Source organism: Schistocerca gregaria, chromosome 8, assembly GCF_023897955.1.
Source record: "Schistocerca gregaria isolate iqSchGreg1 chromosome 8, iqSchGreg1.2, whole genome shotgun sequence".
Classification (NCBI taxonomy): Eukaryota; Metazoa; Arthropoda; class Insecta; order Orthoptera; family Acrididae; genus Schistocerca; species Schistocerca gregaria.
Window position 1 is genome coordinate 16,697,429 of NC_064927.1, and position 20,072 is coordinate 16,717,500.

The 20,072-nt window shown below is 47.0% G+C and overlaps 14 non-coding genes across 14 annotated transcripts; all 14 read right to left on the minus strand.

Moving 5' to 3' along the window:
* Window positions 1-166: 166 nt before the first annotated feature.
* Window positions 167-239, minus strand: Trnak-cuu (transfer RNA lysine (anticodon CUU)). Its single transcript has one exon. It is a non-coding gene; the product is annotated as a tRNA-Lys (tRNA).
* Window positions 240-1,669: 1,430 nt separating this feature from the next.
* On the minus strand, window positions 1,670-1,742 carry Trnak-cuu (transfer RNA lysine (anticodon CUU)). Its single transcript has one exon. It is a non-coding gene; the product is annotated as a tRNA-Lys (tRNA).
* A 1,454-nt stretch (window positions 1,743-3,196) lies between these two features.
* Window positions 3,197-3,269, minus strand: Trnak-cuu (transfer RNA lysine (anticodon CUU)). Its single transcript has one exon. It is a non-coding gene; the product is annotated as a tRNA-Lys (tRNA).
* A 1,445-nt stretch (window positions 3,270-4,714) lies between these two features.
* On the minus strand, window positions 4,715-4,787 carry Trnak-cuu (transfer RNA lysine (anticodon CUU)). The gene has a single exon. It is a non-coding gene; the product is annotated as a tRNA-Lys (tRNA).
* Window positions 4,788-6,217: 1,430 nt separating this feature from the next.
* Trnak-cuu (transfer RNA lysine (anticodon CUU)) lies at window positions 6,218-6,290 on the minus strand. The gene has a single exon. It is a non-coding gene; the product is annotated as a tRNA-Lys (tRNA).
* Window positions 6,291-7,732: 1,442 nt separating this feature from the next.
* Trnak-cuu (transfer RNA lysine (anticodon CUU)) lies at window positions 7,733-7,805 on the minus strand. The gene has a single exon. It is a non-coding gene; the product is annotated as a tRNA-Lys (tRNA).
* Window positions 7,806-9,247: 1,442 nt separating this feature from the next.
* Trnak-cuu (transfer RNA lysine (anticodon CUU)) lies at window positions 9,248-9,320 on the minus strand. The gene has a single exon. It is a non-coding gene; the product is annotated as a tRNA-Lys (tRNA).
* A 1,421-nt stretch (window positions 9,321-10,741) lies between these two features.
* Trnak-cuu (transfer RNA lysine (anticodon CUU)) lies at window positions 10,742-10,814 on the minus strand. Its single transcript has one exon. It is a non-coding gene; the product is annotated as a tRNA-Lys (tRNA).
* A 1,442-nt stretch (window positions 10,815-12,256) lies between these two features.
* On the minus strand, window positions 12,257-12,329 carry Trnak-cuu (transfer RNA lysine (anticodon CUU)). The gene has a single exon. It is a non-coding gene; the product is annotated as a tRNA-Lys (tRNA).
* A 1,451-nt stretch (window positions 12,330-13,780) lies between these two features.
* On the minus strand, window positions 13,781-13,853 carry Trnak-cuu (transfer RNA lysine (anticodon CUU)). The gene has a single exon. It is a non-coding gene; the product is annotated as a tRNA-Lys (tRNA).
* Window positions 13,854-15,319: 1,466 nt separating this feature from the next.
* Window positions 15,320-15,392, minus strand: Trnak-cuu (transfer RNA lysine (anticodon CUU)). The gene has a single exon. It is a non-coding gene; the product is annotated as a tRNA-Lys (tRNA).
* Window positions 15,393-16,843: 1,451 nt separating this feature from the next.
* On the minus strand, window positions 16,844-16,916 carry Trnak-cuu (transfer RNA lysine (anticodon CUU)). Its single transcript has one exon. It is a non-coding gene; the product is annotated as a tRNA-Lys (tRNA).
* A 1,455-nt stretch (window positions 16,917-18,371) lies between these two features.
* On the minus strand, window positions 18,372-18,444 carry Trnak-cuu (transfer RNA lysine (anticodon CUU)). The gene has a single exon. It is a non-coding gene; the product is annotated as a tRNA-Lys (tRNA).
* Window positions 18,445-19,882: 1,438 nt separating this feature from the next.
* Trnak-cuu (transfer RNA lysine (anticodon CUU)) lies at window positions 19,883-19,955 on the minus strand. The gene has a single exon. It is a non-coding gene; the product is annotated as a tRNA-Lys (tRNA).
* Between the last annotated feature and the right edge of the window lie 117 nt (window positions 19,956-20,072).

Consider the following 20,072-nt stretch of genomic DNA (forward strand, 5'->3'; position numbering starts at 1 on the left):
TTCAGAACATGTCTTTCACACATGTCTACAAAATCACCTTCACCTTCAAATACAGTTTCCTTGCGACTGACAGAGACGTAGGCAAAGTTTAAAGTTGCTATTTCCATTACATCACGTTAATCAGAAAAACGGTAATTTACATCTGCAGCGGAACAAAATTCCGTTTCGCCCAGCGTGGGGCTCGAACCCACGACCCTGAGATTAAGAGTCTCATGCTCTACCGACTGAGCTAGCCGGGCTGCTTCGGTGAATACTTCCCGGGCAGCACGTCACACAGTACTCGTTTGGGTTGGGTGGTCCCATACAGAATCTCTCCATGTTGCCTAATGTTTTCCTAATGTCACGTACTTCACTTTTATTTCATAATCATTTCTGAGAGGTAAGGAATTGCATGACAACCTGCAGAGCTAGTGGCGTCAAAATTAACACTCATACTTGATGTGACTCAAAAGGCGAACGAGTTACTTTCCGACGTTGTTTTAGATGTGCAAGTGCCAGTGGAAACTCGCGGTGACGGCACTCTGCCGACCATTTCGCTAGTTAACACCGGTCTTGTGGTGTGTGTTTCAAGCTCAACAGCATCTCCAAGCAGAAAATGGTCAACAGCAACATTCAGACGGTTTCGTACTGCTCAAATGCTACATTAAAACGGTATGTTTCTTTTTCAGAACTGATAAAACACGAGCGTGACAGCATTCGAACCTGTAATCTTCAGATCCGAAGTCCGACGCCTTATCTATTAGGCCACACAGTCACTGACGACCAAGTGCAACTTGTATATGACTCATCTCGAAACGCTCACCCCCCTGATAATTTGTGTTTTCGTTCTACACAGCCGCTGCCCTTGCTCTTTCCCACCCATTCGTTACATTCAACCTCTTACGTGACCGACCAAATATAGACTGGGAATCAAGACCACACACTTCGTGCATACGGAATCGAAGGCAGGGCGTGCCTCGCCGCATTTGCCACGATGGCCATTTGCTACTTCTGCAGAAGCGGCGGCGGCGGCGACGACGACGACGACGACGACGACCGCGAGAGGCTCTGACATATGTGAGAAATACATCTATAAAATGTAATTCAGACTGCCTCGTCCCACCTTATGCTGAACCGCTTTGGCAAAGGCTTTATCTGCGCCATTCGCCTTAATCACATCTGAGAGTAATTCTTAATAAAAGGCATGTCGCTAATTGTTCGTCATCACAGATACTGTTTGCTATACGGCCACGACGCGCAACTGATTTCCAAAATTCGACTTTTTCTTTTGAGGATGGAACTCACGACCCTTGGTTTACTAGTCCAGTGCTCTACCACTGAGCTAAAGAGGCGCTGCCTAGCGGTACATTTGCATAATTCGTCCTTACGGTAGTCTGGATCATCAGACTTCAGCTGACAACACTTCATATTACCGGCTAATATTTGCAGCTATGGCGACCCATTACTGCTTGGCTACACATCTGACACGTAACCGATGTCCTCTCCAAACAACAACACTTGCATTTCAGAACATGTCTTTCACACATGTCTACAAAATCACCTTCACCTTCAAATACAGTTTCCTTGCGACCGACAGAGACGTAGGCAAAGTTTAAAGTTGCTATTTCCATTACATCACGTTAATCAGAAAAACGGTAATTTACATCTGCAGCGGAACAAAATTCCATTTCGCCCAGCGTGGGGCTCGAACCCACGACCCTGAGATTAAGAGTCTCATGCTCTACCGAGTGAGCTAGCCGGGCTGCTTCGGTGAACACTTGCCGGGCAGCACGTCACACAGTACTCGTTTGGGTTGGGTGGTCCCATACAGAATCTCTCCATGTTGCCTAATGTTTTCCTAACGTCACACTCGTCACGTACTTCACTTTTATTTCATAATCATTTCTGAGAGGTAAGGAATTGCATGACAGCCTGCAGAGCTAGTGGCGTCAAAATTAACACTCATACTTGATGTGACTCAAAAGGCGAACGAGTTACTTTCCGACGTTGTTTTAGATGTGCAAGTGCCAGTGGAAACTCGCGGTGACGGCACTCTGCCGACCATTTCGCTAGTTAACACGGGTCTTGTAGTGTGTGTTTCAAGCTCAAGAGCATCTCCAAGCAGAAAATGGTCAACAGCAACATTCAGACGGTTTCGTACTGCTCAAATGCTACATTAAAACGGTATGTTTCTCTTTCAGAACTGATAAAACACGAGCGTGACAGCATTCGAACCTGTAATCTTCAGATCCGAAGTCCGACGCCTTATCTATTAGGCCACACAGTCACTGACGACCAAGTGCAACTCGTATATGACTCATCTCGAAACGCTCACACCCCTGATAATTTGTGTTTTCGTTCTACACAGCCGCTGCCCTTGCTCTTTCCCACCCATTCGTTACATTCAACCTCTTACGTGACCGACTAAATATAGACTGGGAAACAAGACCACACACTTTGTGCATACGGAATCGAAGGCAGGGCGTGCCTCGCCGCATTTGCCACGATGGCCATTTGCTACTTCTGCAGAAGCGGCGGCGGCGGCGGCGGCGGCGGCGGCGGCGGCGGCGACGACGACGACGACCGCGAGAGGCTCTGACATATGTGAGAAATACATCTATAAAATGTAATTCAGACTGCCTCGTCCCACCTTATGCTGAACCGCTTTGGCAAAGGCTTTATCTGCGCCATTCGCCTTAATCACATCTGAGAGTAATTCTTAATAAAAGGCATGTCGCTAATTGTTCGTCATCACAGATACTGTTTGCTATACGTCCACGACGCGCAACTGATTTCCAAAATTCGACTTCTTCCTTTGAGGATGCAACTCACGACCCTTGGTTTACTAGTCCAGTGCTCTACCACTGAGCTAAAGAGGCGCGGCCTAGCGGTACCTTTGCGTACTTCGTCCTTACGGTCGTCTGGATCATCAGACTTCAGCTGACAACACTTCATATTACCGACTAATATTTGCAGCTATGGCGACCCATTACTGCTTGGCTAAACATCTGACACGTAACCGATGTCCTCTCCAAACAACAACACTTGCATTTCAGAACATGTCTTTCACACATGTCTACAAAATCACCTTCACCTTCAAATACAGTTTCCTTGCGACTGACAGAGACGTAGGCAAAGTTAAAAGTTGCTATTTCCATTACATCACGTTAATCAGAAAAACGGTAATTTACATCTGCAGCGGAACAAAATTCCGTTTCGCCCAGCGTGGGGCTCGAACCCACGACCCTGAGATTAAGAGTCTCATGCTCTACCGACTGAGCTAGCCGGGCTGCTTCGGTGAATACTTGCCGGGCAGCACGTCACACAGTACTCCTTTGGGTTGGGTGGTCCCATACAGAATCTCTCCATGTTGCCTAATGTTTTCCTAACGTCACACTCGTCACGTACTTCACTTTTATTTCATAATCATTTCTGAGAGGTAAGGAATTGCATGACAACCTGCAGAGCTAGTGGCGTCAAAATTAACACTCATACTTGATGTGACTCAAAAGGCGAACGAGTTACTTTCCGACGTTGTTTTAGATGTGCAAGTGCCAGTGGAAACTCGCGGTGACGGCACTCTGCCGACCATTTCGCTAGTTAACACCGGTCTTGTAGTGTGTGTTTCAAGCTCAAGAGCATCTCCAAGCAGAAAATGGTCAACAGCAACATTCAGACGGTTTCGTACTGCTCAAATGCTACATTAAAACGGTATGTTTCTTTTTCAGAACTGATAAAACACGAGCGTGACAGCATTCGAACCTGTAATCTTCAGATCCGAAGTCCGACGCCTTATCTATTAGGCCACACAGTCACTGACGACCAAGTGCAACTTGTATATGACTCATCTCGAAACGCTCACACCCCTGATAATTTGTGTTTTCGATCTACACAGCCGCTGCCCTTGCTCTTTCCCACCCATTCGTTACATTCAACCTCTTACGTGACCGACTAAATATAGACTGGGAAACAAGACCACACACTTTGTGCATACGGAATCGAAGGCAGGGCGTGCCTCGCCGCATTTGCCACGATGGCCATTTGCTACTTCTGCAGAAGCGGCGGCGGCGGCGGCGGCGGCGGCGGCGACGACGACGACGACCGCGAGAGGCTCTGACATATGTGAGAAATACATCTATAAAATGTAATTCAGACTGCCTCGTCCCACCTTATGCTGAACCGCTTTGGCAAAGGCTTTATCTGCGCCATTCGCCTTAATCACATCTGAGAGTAATTCTTAATAAAAGGCATGTCGCTAATTGTTCGTCATCACAGATACTGTTTGCTATACGGCCACGACGCGCAACTGATTTCCAAAATTCGACTTCTTCCTTTGAGGATGGAACTCACGACCCTTGGTTTACTAGTCCAGTGCTCTACCACTGAGTTAAAGAGGCGCGGCCTAGCGGTACCTTTGCGATCTTCGTCCTCACGGTCGTCTGGATCATCAGACTTCAGCTGACAACACTTCATATTACCGACTAATATTTGCAGCAATGGCGACCCATTACTGCTTGGCTACACATCTGACACGTAACCGATGTCCTCTCCAAACAACAACACTTGCATTTCAGAACATGTCTTTCACACATGTCTACAAAATCACCTTCACCTTCAAATACAGTTTCCTTGCGACTGACAGAGACGTAGGCAAAGTTTAAAGTTGCTATTTCCATTACATCACGTTAATCAGAAAAACGGTAATTTACATCTGCAGCGGAACAAAATTCAGTTTCGCCCAGCGTGGGGCTCGAACCCACGACCCTGAGGTTAAGAGTCTCATGCTCTACCGACTGAGCTAGCCGGGCTGCTTCGGTGAATACTTGCCGGGCAGCACGTCACACAGTACTCGTTTGGGTTGGGTGGTCCCATACAGAATCTCTCCATGTTGCCTAATGTTTTCCTAACGTCACACTCGTCACGTACTTCACTTTTATTTCATAATCATTTCTGAGAGGTAAGGAATTGCATGACAACCTGCAGAGCTAGTGGCGTCAAAATTAACACTCATACTTGATGTGACTCAAAAGGCGAACGAGTTACTTTCCGACGTTGTTTTAGATGTGCAAGTGCCAGTGGAAACTCGCGGTGACGGCACTCTGCCGACCATTTCGCTAGTTAACACCGGTCTTGTGAAGTGTGTTTCAAGCTCAACAGCATCTCCAAGCAGAAAATGGTCAACAGCAACATTCAGACGGTTTCGTACTGCTCAAATGCTACATTAAAACGGTATGTTTCTTTTTCAGAACTGATAAAACACGAGCGTGACAGCATTCGAACCTGTAATCTTCAGATCCGAAGTCCGACGCCTTATCTATTAGGCCACACAGTCACTGACGACCAAGTGCAACTTGTATATGACTCATCTCGAAACGCTCACACCCCTGATAATTTGTGTTTTCGTTCTACACAGCCGCTGCCCTTGCTCTTTCCCACCCATTCGTTACATTCAACCTCTTACGTGACCGACCAAATATAGACTGGAAAACAAGACCACACACTTCGTGCATACGGAATCGAAGGCAGGGCGTGCCTCGCCGCATTTGCCACGATGGCCATTTGGTACTTCTGCAGAAGCGGCGGCGGCGGCGACGACGACGACGACCGCGAGAGGCTCTGACATATGTGAGAAATACATCTATAAAATGTAATTCAGACTGCCTCGTCCCACCTTATGCTGAACCGCTTTGGCAAAGGCTTTATCTGCGCCATTCGCCTTAATCACATCTGAGAGTAATTCTTAATAAAAGGCATGTCGCTAATTGTTCGTCATCACAGATACTGTTTGCTATACGGCCACGACGCGCAACTGATTTCCAAAATTCGATTTCTTCCTTTGAGGATGGAACTCACGACCCTTGGTTTACTAGTCCAGTGCTCTACCACTGAGCTAAAGAGGCGCTGCCTAGCGGTACATTTGCATAATTCGTCCTCACGGTAGTCTGGATCATCAGACTTCAGCTGACAACACTTCATATTACCGGCTAATATTTGCAGCTATGGCGACCCATTACTGCTTGGCTACACATCTGACACGTAACCGATGTCCTCTCCAAACAACAACACTTGCATTTCAGAACATGTCTTTCACACATGTCTACAAAATCACCTTCACCTTCAAATACAGTTTCCTTGCGATTGACAGAGACGTAGGCAAAGTTTAAAGTTGCTATTTCCCTTACATCACGTTAATCAGAAAAACGGTAATTTACATCTGCAGCGGAACAAAATTCTGTTTCGCCCAGTGCGGGGCTCGAACCCACGACCCTGAGATTAAGAGTCTCATGCTCTACCGACTGAGCTAGCCGGGCTGCTTCGGTGAATACTTGCCGGGCAGCACGTCACACAGTACTCGTTTGGGTTGGGTGGTCCCATACAGAATCTCTCCATGCTGCCTAATGTTTTCCTAACGTCACACTCGTCACGTACTTCACTTTTATTTCATAATCATTTCTGAGAGGTAAGGAATTGCATGACAACCTGCAGAGCTAGTGGCGTCAAAATTAACACTCATACTTGATGTGACTCAAAAGGCGAACGAGTTACTTTCCGACGTTGTTTTAGATGTGCAAGTGCCAGTGGAAACTCGCGGTGACGGCACTCTGCCGACCATTTCGCTAGTTAACACCGGTCTTGTAGTGTGTGTTTCAAGCTCAAGAGCATCTCCAAGCAAAAAATGGTCAACAGCAACATTCAGACGGTTTCGTACTGCTCAAATGCTACATTAAAACGGTATGTTTCTTTTTCAGAACTGATAAAACACGAGCGTGACAGCATTCGAACCTGTAATCTTCAGATCCGAAGTCCGACGCCTTATCTATTAGGCCACACAGTCACCGACGACCAAGTGCAACTTGTATATGATTCATCTCGAAACGCTCACACCCCTGATAATTTGTGTTTTCGTTTTACACAGCTGCTGCCCTTGCTCTTTCCCACCCATTCGTTACATTCAACCTCTTACGTGACCGACCAAATATAGACTGGAAAACAAGACCACACACTTCGTGCATACGGAATCGAAGGCAGGGCGTGCCTCGCCGCATTTGCCACGATGGCCATTTGCTACTTCTGCAGAAGCGGCGGCGGCGACGACAACGACGACGACGACGACGACGACCGCGAGGGGATCTGACATATGTGAGAAATACATCTATAAAATCTAATTCAGACTGCTTCGTCCCACCTTATGCTGAACCGCTTTGGCAAAGGCTTTATCTGCGCCATTCGCCTTAATCACATCTGAGAGTAATTCTTAATAAAAGGCATGTCGCTAATTGTTCGTCATCACAGATACTGTTTGCTATACGGCCACGACGCGCAACTGATTTCCAAAATTCGACTTCTTCCTTTGAGGATGGAACTCACGACCCTTGGTTTACTAGTCCAGTGCTCTACCACTGAGCTAAAGAGGCGCGGCCTAGTGGTACCTTTGCGTACTTCGTCCTTACGGTCGTCTGGATCATCAGACTTCAGCTGACAACACTTCATATTACCGACTAATATTTGCAGCTATGGCGACCCATTACTGCTTGGCTACACATCTGACACGTAACCGATGTCCTCTCCAAACAACAACACTTGCATTTCAGAACATGTCTTTCACACATGTCTACAAAATCACCTTCACCTTCAAATACAGTTTCCTTGCGACAGACAGAGACGTAGGCAAAGTTTAAAGTTGCTATTTCCATTACATCACGTTAATCAGAAAAACGGTAATTTACATCTGCAGCGGAACAAAATTCGGTTTTGCCCAGCGTGGGGCTCGAACCCACGACCCTGAGAATAAGAGTCTCATGCTCTACCGACTGAGCTAGCCGGGCTGCTTCGGTGAATACTTGCGGGGCAGCACGTCACACAGTACTCGTTTGGGTTGGGTGGTCCCATACAGAATCTCTCCATGTTGCCTAATGTTTTTCTAACGTCACACTCGTCACGTACTTCACTTTTATTTCAGAATCATTTCTGAGAGGTAAGGAATTGCATGACAACCTGCAGAGCTAGTGGCGTCAAAATTAACACTCATACTTGATGTGACTCAAAAGGCGAACGATTTACTTTCCGACATTGTTTTAGATGTGCAAGTGCCAGTGGAAACTCGCGGTGACGGCACTCTGCCGACCATTTCGCTAGTTAACACCGGTCTTGTAGTGTGTGTTTCAAGCTCGAGAGCATCTCCAAGCAGAAAATGGTCAACAGCAACATTCAGACGGTTTCGTACTGCTCAAATGCTACATTAAAACGGTATGTTTCTTTTTCAGAACTAATAAAACACGAGCGTGACAGCATTCGAACCTGTAATCTTCAGATCCCAAGTCCGACGCCTTATCTATTAGGCCACACAGTCACTGACGACCAAGTGCAACTTGTATATGACTCATCTCGAAACGCTCACACCCCTGATAATTTGTGTTTTCGTTCTACACAGCCGCTGCCCTTGCTCTTTCCCACCCATTCGTCACATTCAACCTCTTACGTGACCGACCAAATATAGACTGGAAAACAAGACCACACACTTCGTGCATACGGAATCGAAGGCAGGGCGTGCCTCGCCGCATTTGCCACGATGGCCATTTGCTACTTCTGCAGAAGCGGCGGCGGCGGCGACGACGACGACGACGACGACGACGACGACGACGACGACCGCGAGAGGCTCTGACATATGTGAGAAATACATCTATAAAATGTAATTCAGACTGCCTCGTCCCACCTTATGCTGAACCGCTTTGGCAAAGGCTTTATCTGCGCCATTCGCCTTAATCACATCTGAGAGTAATTCTTAATAAAAGGCATGTCGCTTATTGTTCGTCATCACAGATACTGTTTGCTATACGGCCACGACGCGCCACTTATTTCCAAAATTCGACTTCTTCCTTTGAGGATGCAACTCACGACCCTTGGTTTACTAGTCCAGTGCTCTACCACTGAGCTAAAGAGGCGCGGCCTAGCGGTACCTTTGCGTACTTCGTCTGGATCATCAGGCTTCAGCTGACAACACTTCATATTACCGACTAATATTTGCAGCTATGGCGACCCATTACTGCTTGGCTACACATCTGACACGTAACCGATGTCCTCTCCAAACAACAACACTTGCATTTCAGAACATGTCTTTCACACATGTCTACAAAATCACCTTCACCTTCAAATACAGTTTCCTTGCGACTGACAGAGACGTAGGCAAAGTTTAAAGTTGCTATTTCCATTACATCACGTTAATCAGAAAAACGGTAATTTACATCTGCAGCGGAACAAAATTCCGTTTCGCCCAGCGTGGGGCTCGAACCCACGACCCTGAGATTAAGAGTCTCATGCTCTACCGACTGAGCTAGCCAGGCTGCTTCGGTGAATACTTGCCGTGCAGCACGTCACACAGTACTCGTTTGGGTTGGGTGGTCCCATACAGAATCTCTCCATGTTGCCTAATGTTTTCCTAACGTCACGTACTTCACTTTTATTTCATAATCATTTCTGAGAGGTAAGGAATTGCATGACAACCTGCAGAGCTAGTGGCGTCAAAATTAACACTCATACTTGATGTGACTCAAAAGGCGAACGGGTTACTTTCTGACGTTGTTTTAGATGTGTAAGTGCCAGTGGAAACTCGCGGTGATGGCACTCTGCCGACCATTTCGCTAGTTAACACCGGTCTTGTAGTGTGTGTTTCAAGCTCAAGAGCATCTCCAAGCAGAAAATGGTCAACAGCAACATTCAGACGGTTTCGTACTGCTCAAATGCTACATTAAAACGGTATGTTTCTTTTTCAGAACTGATAAAACACGAGCGTGACAGCATTCGAACCTGTAATCTTCAGATCCGAAGTCCGACGCCTTATCTATTAGGCCACACAGTCACTCACGACCAAGTGCAACTTGTATATGATTCATCTCGAAACGCTCACACCCCTGATAATTTGTGTTTTCGTTCTACACAGCCGCTGCCCTTGCTCTTTCCCACCCATTCGTTACATGCAACCTCTTACGTGACCGACCAAATATAGACTGGAAAACAAGACCACACACTTCGTGCATACGGAATCGAAGGCAGGGCGTGCCCCGCCGCATTTGCCACGATGGCCATTTGTTACTTCTGCAGAAGCGGCGGCGGCGGCGACGACGACGACGACCGCGAGAGGCTCTGACATATGTGAGAAATACATCTATAAAATGTAATTCAGACTGCCTCGTCCCACCTTATGCTGAACCGCTTTGGCAAAGGCTTTATCTGCGCCATTCGCCTTAATCACATCTGAGAGTAATTCTTAATAAAAGGCATGTCGCTAATTGTTCGTCATCACAGATACTGTTTGCTATACGGCCACGACGCGCAACTGATTTCCAAAATTCGACTTCTTCCTTTGAGGATGGAACTCACGACCCTTGGTTTACTAGTCCAGTGCTCTACCACTGAGTTAAAGAGGCGCGGCCTAGCGGTACCTTTGCGTACTTCGTCCTTACGGTCGTCTGGATCATCAGACTTCAGCTAACAACACTTCATATTACCGACTAATATTTGCAGCTATGGCGACCCATTACTGCTTGGCTACACATCTGACACGTAACCGATGTCCTCTCCAAACAACAACACTTGCATTTCAGAACATGTCTTTCACACATGTCTACAAAATCACCTTCACCTTCATATACAGTTTCCTTGCGACTGACAGAGACGTAGGCAAAGTTTAAAGTTGCTATTTCCATTACATCACGTTAATCAGAAAAACGGTAATTTACATCTGCAGCGGAGCAAAATTCCGTTTCGCCCAGCGTGGGGCTCGAACCCACGACCCTGAGATTAAGAGTCTCATGCTCTACCGACTGAGCTAGCCGGGCTGCTTCGGTGAATACTTCCCGGGCAGCACGTCACACAGTACTCGTTTGGGTTGGGTGGTCCCATACAGAATCTCTCCATGCTGCCTAATGTTTTCCTAACGTCACACTCGTCACGTACTTCACTTTTATTTCATAATCATTTCTGAGAGGTAAGGAATTGCATGACAACCTGCAGAGCTAGTGGCGTCAAAATTAACACTCATACTTGATGTGACTCAAAAGGCGAACGAGTTACTTTCCGACGTTGTTTTAGATGTGCAAGTGCCAGTGGAAACTCGCGGTGACGGCACTCTGCCGACCATTTCGCTAGTTAACACCGGTCTTGTAGTGTGTGTTTCAAGCTCAACAGCATCTCCAAGCAGAAAATGGTCAACAGCAACATTCAGACGGTTTCGTACTGCTCAAATGCTACATTAAAACGGTATTTTTCTTTTTCAGAACTGATAAAACACGAGCGTGACAGCATTCGAACCTGTAATCTTCAGATCCGAAGTCCGATGCCTTATCTATTAGGCCACACAGTCACTGCCGACCAAGTGCAACTTGTATATGACTCATCTCGAAACGCTCACACCCCTGATTATTTGTGTTTTCGTTCTACACAGCCGCTGCCCTTGCTCTTTCCCACCCATTCGTTACATTCAACCTCTTACGTGACCGACCAAATATAGACTGGAAAACAAGACCACACACTTCGTGCATACGGAATCGAAGGCAGGGCGTGCCTCGCCGCATTTGCCACGATGGCCATTTGCTACTTCTGCAGAAGCGGCGGCGGCGGCGACGACGACGACGCCGACGACGACGACCGCGAGAGGCTCTGACATATGTGAGAAATACATCTATAAAATGTAATTCAGACTGCCTCGTCCCACCTTATGCTGAACCGCTTTGGCAAAGGCTTTATCTGCGCCATTCGCCTTAATCACATCTGAGAGTAATTCTTAATAAAAGGCATGTCGCTAATTGTTCGTCATCACAGATACTGTTTGCTATACGGCCACGACGCGCAACTGATTTCCAAAATTCGACTTCTTCCTTTGAGGATGGAACTCACGACCCTTGGTTTACTAGTCCAGTGCTCTACCACTGAGTTAAAGAGGCGCGGCCTAGCGGTACCTTTGCGTACTTCGTCCTTACGGTCGTCTGGATCATCAGACTTCAGCTGACAACACTTCATATTACCGACTAATATTTGCAGCTATGGCGACCCATTACTGCTTGGCTACACATCTGACACGTAACCGATGTCCTCTCCAAACAACAACACTTGCATTTCAGAACATGTCTTTCACACATGTCTACAAAATCACCTTCACCTTCAAATACAGTTTCCTTGCGACTGACAGAGACGTAGGCAAAGTTTAAAGTTGCTATTTCCATTACATCACGTTAATCAGAAAAACGGTAATTTACATCTGCAGCGGAACAAAATTCCGTTTCGCCCAGCGTGGGGGTCGAAACCACGACCCTGAGATTAAGAGTCTCATGCTCTACCGACTGAGCTAGCCGGGCTGCTTCGGTGAATACTTGCCGGGCAGCACGTCACACAGTACTCGTTTGGGTTGGGTGGTCCCATACAGAATCTTTCCATGTTGCCTAATGTTTTCATAACGTCACACTCGTCACGTACTTCACTTTTATTTCATAATCATTTCTGAGAGGTAAGGAATTGCATGACAACATGCAGAGCTAGTGGCGTCAAAATTAACACTCATACTTGATGTGACTCAAAAGGCGAACGAGTTACTTTCCGACGTTGTTTTAGATGTGCAAGTGCCAGTGGAAACTCGCGGTGACGGCACTCTGCCGACCATTTCGCTAGTTAACACCGGTCTTGTAGTGTGTGTTTCAAGCTCAAGAGCATCTCCAAGCAGAAAATGGTCTACAGCAACATTCAGACGGTTTCGTACTGCTCAAATGCTACATTAAAACGGTATGTTTCTTTTTCAGAACTGATAAAACACGAGCGTGACAGCATTCGAACCTGTAATCTTCAGATCCGAAGTCCGACGCCTTATCTATTAGGCCACACAGTCACTGACGACCAAGTGCAACTTGTATATGACTCATCTCGAAACGCTCACACCCCTGATAATATGTGTTTTCGTTCTACACAGCCGCTGCCCTTGCTCTTTCCCACCCATTCGTTACATTCAACCTCTTACGTGACCGACCAAATATAGACTGGAAAACAAGACCACACACTTCGTGCATACGGAATCGAAGGCAGGGCGTGCCTCGCCGCATTTGCCACGATGGCCATTTGCTACTTCTGCAGAAGCGGCGGCGACGACGACGACGACGACGACGACGACGACGACGACGACGACCGCGAGAGGCTCTGACATATGTGAGAAATACATCTATAAAATGTAATTCAGACTGCCTCGTCCCACCTTATGCTGAACCGCTTTGGCAAAGGCTTTATCTGCGCCATTCGCCTTAATCACATCTGAGAGTAATTCTTAATAAAAGGCACGTCGCTAATTGTTCGTCATCACAGATACTGTTTGCTATACGGCCACGACGCGCAACTGATTTCCAAAATTCGACTTCTTCCTTTGAGGATGGAACTCACGACCCTTGGTTTACTAGTCCAGTGCTCTACCACTGAGTTAAAGAGGCGCGGCCTAGCGGTACCTTTGCGTACTTCGTCCTTACGGTCGTCTGGATCATCAGACTTCAGCTGACAACACTTCATATTACCGACTAATATTTGCAGCTATGGCGACCCATTACTGCTTGGCTACACATCTGACACGTAACCGATGTCCTCTCCAAACAACAACACTTGCATTTCAGAACATGTCTTTCACACATGTCTACAAAATCACCTTCACCTTCAAATACAGTTTCCTTGCGACTGACAGAGACGTAGGCAAAGTTTAAAGTTGCTATTTCCATTACATCACGTTAATCAGAAAAACGGTAATTTACATCTGCAGCGGAACAAAATTCAGTTTCGCCCAGCGTGGGGATCGAACCCACGACCCTGAGATTAAGAGTCTCCTGCTCTACCGACTGAGCTAGCCGGGCTGCTTCGGTGAATACTTCCCGGGCAGCACGTCACACAGTACTCGTTTGGGTTGGGTGGTCCCATACAGAATCTCTCCATGTTGCCTAATGTTTTCCTAACGTCACACTCGTCACGTACTTCACTTTTATTTCATAATCATTTCTGAGAGGTAAGGAATTGCATGACAACCTGCAGAGCTAGTGGCGTCAAAATTAACACTCATACTTGATGTGACTCAAAAGGCGAACGAGTTACTTTCCGACGTTGTTTTAGATGTGCAAGTGCCAGTGGAAACTCGCGGTGACGGCACTCTGCCGACCATTTCGCTAGTTAACACCGGTCTTGTAGTGTGTGTTTCAAGCTCAAGAGCATCTCCAAGCAGAAAATGGTCAACAGCAACATTCAGACGGTTTCGTACTGCTCAAATGCTACATTAAAACGGTATGTTTCTTTTTCAGAACTGATAAAACACGAGCGTGACAGCATTCGAACCTGTAATCTTCAGATCCGAAGTCCGACGCCTTATCTATTAGGCCACACAGTCACTGACGACCAAGTGCAACTTGTATATGACTCATCTCGAAACGCTCACACCCCTGATTATTTGTGTTTTCGTTCTACACAGCCGCTGCCCTTGCTCTTTCCCACCCATTCGTTACATTCAACCTCTTACGTGACCGACCAAATATAGACTGGAAAACAAGACCACACACTTCGTGCATACGGAATCGAAGGCAGGGCGTGCCTCGCCGCATTTGCCACGATGGCCATTTGCTACTTCTGCAGAAGCGGCGGCGGCGGCGACGACGACGACGACGACGACGACGACGACGACGACGACGACGACGACGACCGCGAGAGGCTCTGACATATGTGAGAAATACATCTATAAAATGTAATTCAGACTGCCTCGTCCCACCTTATGCTGAACCGCTTTGGCAAAGGCTTTATCTGCGCCATTCGCCTTAATCACATCTGAGAGTAATTCTTAATAAAAGGCATGTCGCTAATTGTTCGTCATCACAGATACTGTTTGCTATACGGCCACGACGCGCAACTGATTTCCAAAATTCGACTTCTTCCTTTGAGGATGGAACTCACGACCCTTGGTTTACAAGTCCAGTGCTCTACCACTGTGTTAGAGAGGCGCGGCCTAGCGGTACCTTTGCGTACTTCGTCCTTACGGTCGTCTGGATCATCAGACTTCAGCTGACAACACTTCATATTACCGACTAATATTTGCAGCTATGGCGACCCATTACTGCTTGGCTACACATCTGACACGTAACCGATGTCCTCTCCAAACAACAACACTTGCATTTCAGAACATGTCTTTCACACATGTCTACAAAATCACCTTCACCTTCAAATACAGTTTCCTTGCGACTGACAGAGACGTAGGCAAAGTTTAAAGTTGCTATTTCCATTACATCACGTTAATCAGAAAAACGGTAATTTACATCTGCAGCGGAACAAAATTCCGTTTCGCCCAGCGTGGGGCTCGAACCCACGACCCTGAGATTAAGAGTCTCATGCTCTACCGACTGAGCTAGCCGGGCTGCTTCGGTGAACACTTGCCGGGCAGCACGTCACACAGTACTCGTTTGGGTTGGGTGGTGCCATACAGAATCTCTCCATGTTGCCTAATGTTTTCCTAACGTCACACTCGTCACGTACTTCACTTTTATTTCATAATCATTTCTGAGAGCTAAGGAATTGCATGACAACCTGCAGAGCTAGTGGCGTCAAAATTAACACTCATACTTGATGTGACTCAAAAGGCGAACGAGTTACTTTCCGACGTTGTTTTAGATGTGCAAGTGCCAGTGGAAACTCGCGGTGACGGCACTCTGCCGACCATTTCGCTAGTTAACACCGGTCTTGTAGTGTGTGTTTCAAGCTCAAGAGCATCTCCAAGCAGAAAATGGTCAACAGCAACATTCAGACGGTTTCGTACTGCTCAAATGCTACATTAAAACGGTATGTTTCTTTTTCAGAACTGATAAAACACGAGCGTGACAGCATTCGAACCTGTAATCTTCAGATCCGAAGTCCGACGCCTTATCTATTAGGCCACACAGTCACTGACGACCAAGTGCAACTTGTATATGACTCATCTCGAAACGCTCACACCCCTGATTATTTGTGTTTTCGTTCTACACAGCCGCTGCCCTTGCTCTTTCCCACCCATTCGTTACATTCAACCTCTTACGTGACCGACCAAATATAGACTGGAAAACAAGACCACACACTTCGTGCATACGGAATCGAAGGCAGGGTGTGCCTCGCCGCATTTGCCACGATGGCCATTTGCTACTTCTGCAGAAGCGGCGGCGGCGGCGACGACGACGACGACGACGACGACGACGACGACGACCGCGAGAGGCTCTGACATATGTGAGAAATACATCTATAAAATGTAATTCAGACTGCCTCGTCCCACCTTATGCTGAACCGCTTTGGCAAAGGCTTTATCTGCGCCATTCGCCTTAATCACATCTGAGAGTAATTCTTAATAAAAGGCATGTCGCTAATTGTTCGTCATCACAGATACTGTTTGTTATACCGCCACGACGCGCAACTGATTTCCAAAATTCGACTTCTTCCTTTGAGGATGCAACTCACGACCCTTGGTTTACTAGTCCAGTGCTCTACCACTGAGCTAAAGAGGCGCGGCCTAGCGGTACCTTTGCGTACTTCGTCCTTACGGTCGTCTGGATCATCAGACTTCAGCTGACAACACTTCATATTACCGACTAATATTTGCAGCTATGGCGACCCATTACTGCTTGGCTACACATCTGACACGTAACCGATGTCCTCTCCAAACAACAACACTTGCATTTCAGAACATGTCTTTCACACATGTCTACAAAATCACCTTCACCTTCAAATACAGTTTCCTTGCGACTGACAGAGACGTAGGCAAAGTTTAAAGTTGCTATTTCCATTACATCACGTTAATCAGAAAAACGGTAATTTACATCTGCAGCGGAACAAAATTCCGTTTCGCCCAGCGTAGGGCTCGAACCCACGACCCTGAGATTAAGAGTCTCATGCTCTACCGACGGAGCTAGCCGGGCTGCTTCGGTGAATACTTGCCGGGCAGCACGTCACACAGTACTCGTTTGGGTTGGGTGGTCCCATACAGAAGCTCTCCATGTTGCCTAATGTTTTCCTAACGTCACACTCGTCACGTACTTCACTTTTATTTCATAATCATTTCTGAGAGGGAAAGGAATTGCATGGCAACCTGCAGAGCTAGTGGCGTCAAAATTAACACTCATACTTGATGTGACTCAAAAGGCGAACGAGTTACTTTCCGACGTTGTTTTAGATGTGCAAGTGCCAGTGGAAACTCGCGGTGACGGCACTCTGCCGACCATTTCGCTAGTTAACACCGGTCTTGTAGTGTGTGTTTCAAGCTCAAGAGCATCTCCAAGCAGAAAATGGTCAACAGCAACATTCAGACGGTTTCGTACTGCTCAAATGCTACATTAAAACGGTATGTTTCTTTTTCAGAACTGATAAAACACGAGCGTGACAGCATTCGAACCTGTAATCTTCAGATCCGAAGTCCGACGCCTTATCTATTAGGCCACACAGTCACTGACGACCAAGTGCAACTTGTATATGACTCATCTCGAAACGCTCACACCCCTGATTATTTGTGTTTTCGTTCTACACAGCCGCTGCCCTTGCTCTTTCCCACCCATTCGTTACATTCAACCTCTTACGTGACCGACCAAATATAGACTGGGAAACAAGACCACACACTTCGTGCATACGGAATCGAAGGCAGTGCGTGCCTCGCCGCATTTGCCACGATGGCCATTTGCTACTTCTGCAGAAGCGGCGGCGACGACGACGACGACGACGACGACGACGACGACGACGACGACGACCGCGAGAGGCTCTGACATATGTGAGAAATACATCTATAAAATGTAATTCAGACTGCCTCGTCCCACCTTATGCTGAACCGCTTTGGCAAAGGCTTTATCTGCGCCATTCGCCTTAATCACATCTGAGAGGAATTCTTAATAAAAGGCATGTCGCTAATTGTTCGTCATCACAGATACTGTTTGCTATACGGCCACGACGCGCAACTGATTTCCAAAATTCGACTTCTTCCTTTGAGGATGGAACTCACGACCCTTGGTTTACTAGTCCAGTGCTCTACCACTGAGTTAAAGAGGCGCGGCCTAGCGGTACCTTTGCGTACTTCGTCCTTACGGTCGTCTGGATCATCAGACTTCAGCTGACAACACTTCATATTACCGACTAATATTTGCAGCAATGGCGACCCATTATTGCTTGGCTACACATCTGACACGTAACCGATGTCCTCTCCAAACAACAACACTTGCATTTCAGAACATGTCTTTCACACATGTCTACAAAATCACCTTCACCTTCAAATACAGTTTCCTTGCGACTGACAGAGACGTAGGCAAAGTTTAAAGTTGCTATTTCCATTACATCACGTTAATCAGAAAAACGGTAATTTACATCTGCAGCGGAACAAAATTCCGTTTCGCCCAGCGTGGGGCTCGAACCCACGACCCTGAGATTAAGAGTCTCATGCTCTACCGACTGAGCTAGCCGGGCTGCTTCGGTGAATACTTGCCGGGCAGCACGTCACACAGTACTCGTTTGGGTTGGGTGGTCCCATACAGAATCTCTCCATGTTGCCTAATGTTTTCCTAACGTCACACTCGTCACGTACTTCACTTTTATTTCATAATCATTTCTGAGAGGTAAGGAATTGCATGACAACCTGCAGAGCTAGTGGCGTCAAAATAACCACTCATACTTGATGTGACTCAAAAGGCGAACGAGTTACTTTCCGACGTTGTTTTAGATGTGCAAGTGCCAGTGGAAACTCGCGGTGACGGCACTCTGCCGACCATTTCGCTAGTTAACACCGGTCTTGTAGTGTGTGTTTCAAGCTCAAGAGCATCTCCAAGCAGAAAATGGTCAACAGCAACATTCAGACGGTTTCGTACTGCTCAAATGCTACATTAAAACGGTATTTTTCTTTTCAGAACTGATAAAACACGAGCGTGACAGCATTCGAACCTGTAATCTTCAGATCCGAAGTCCGACGCCTTATCTATTAGGCCACACAGTCACTGACGACCAAGTGCAACTTGTATATGACTCATCTCGAAACGCTCACACCCCTGATTATTTGTGTTTTCGTTCTACACAGCCGCTGCCCTTGCTCTTTCCCACCCATTCGTTACATTCAACCTCTTACGTGACCGACCAAATATAGACTGGGAAACAAGACCACACACTTTGTGCATACGGAATCGAAGGCAGGGCGTGCCTCGCCGCATTTGCCACGATGGCCATTTGCTACTTCTGCAGAAGCGGCGGCGGCGACGACGACGACGACGACGACGACGACCGCGAGAGGCTCTGACATATGTGAGAAATACATCTATAAAATGTAATTCAGACTGCCTCGTCCCACCTTATGCTGAACCGCTTTGGCAAAGGCTTTATCTGCGCCATTCGCCTTAATCACATCTGAGAGTAATTCTTAATAAAAGGCATGTCGCTAATTGTTCGTCATCACAGATACTGTTTGCTATACGGCCACGACGCGCAACTGATTTCCAAAATTCGACTTCTTCCTTTGAGGATGGAACTCACGACCCTTGGTTTACTAGTCCAGTGCTCTACCACTGAGTTAAAGAGGCGCGGCCTAGCGGTACCTTTGCGTACTTCGTCCTTACGGTCGTCTGGATCATCAGACTTCAGCTGACAACACTTCATATTACCGACTAATATTTGCAGCAATGGCGACCCATTATTGCTTGGCTACACATCTGACACGTAACCGATGTCCTCTCCAAACAACAACACTTGCATTTCAGAACATGTCTTTCACACATGTCTGCAAAATCACCTTCACCTTCAAATACAGTTTCCTTGCGACTGACAGAGACGCAGGCAAAGTTTAAAGTTGCTATTTCCATTACATCACGTTAATCAGAAAAACGGTAATTTACATCTGCAGCGGAACAAAATTCCGTTTCGCCCAGCGTGGGGCTCGAACCCACGACCCTGAGATTAAGAGTCTCGTGCTCTACCGACTGAGCTAGCCGGGCTGCTTCGGTGAATACTTGCCGGGCAGCACGTCACACAGTACTCGTTTGGGTTGGGTGGTCCCATACAGAATCTCTCCATGTTGCCTAATGTTTTCCTAACGTCACACTCGTCACGTA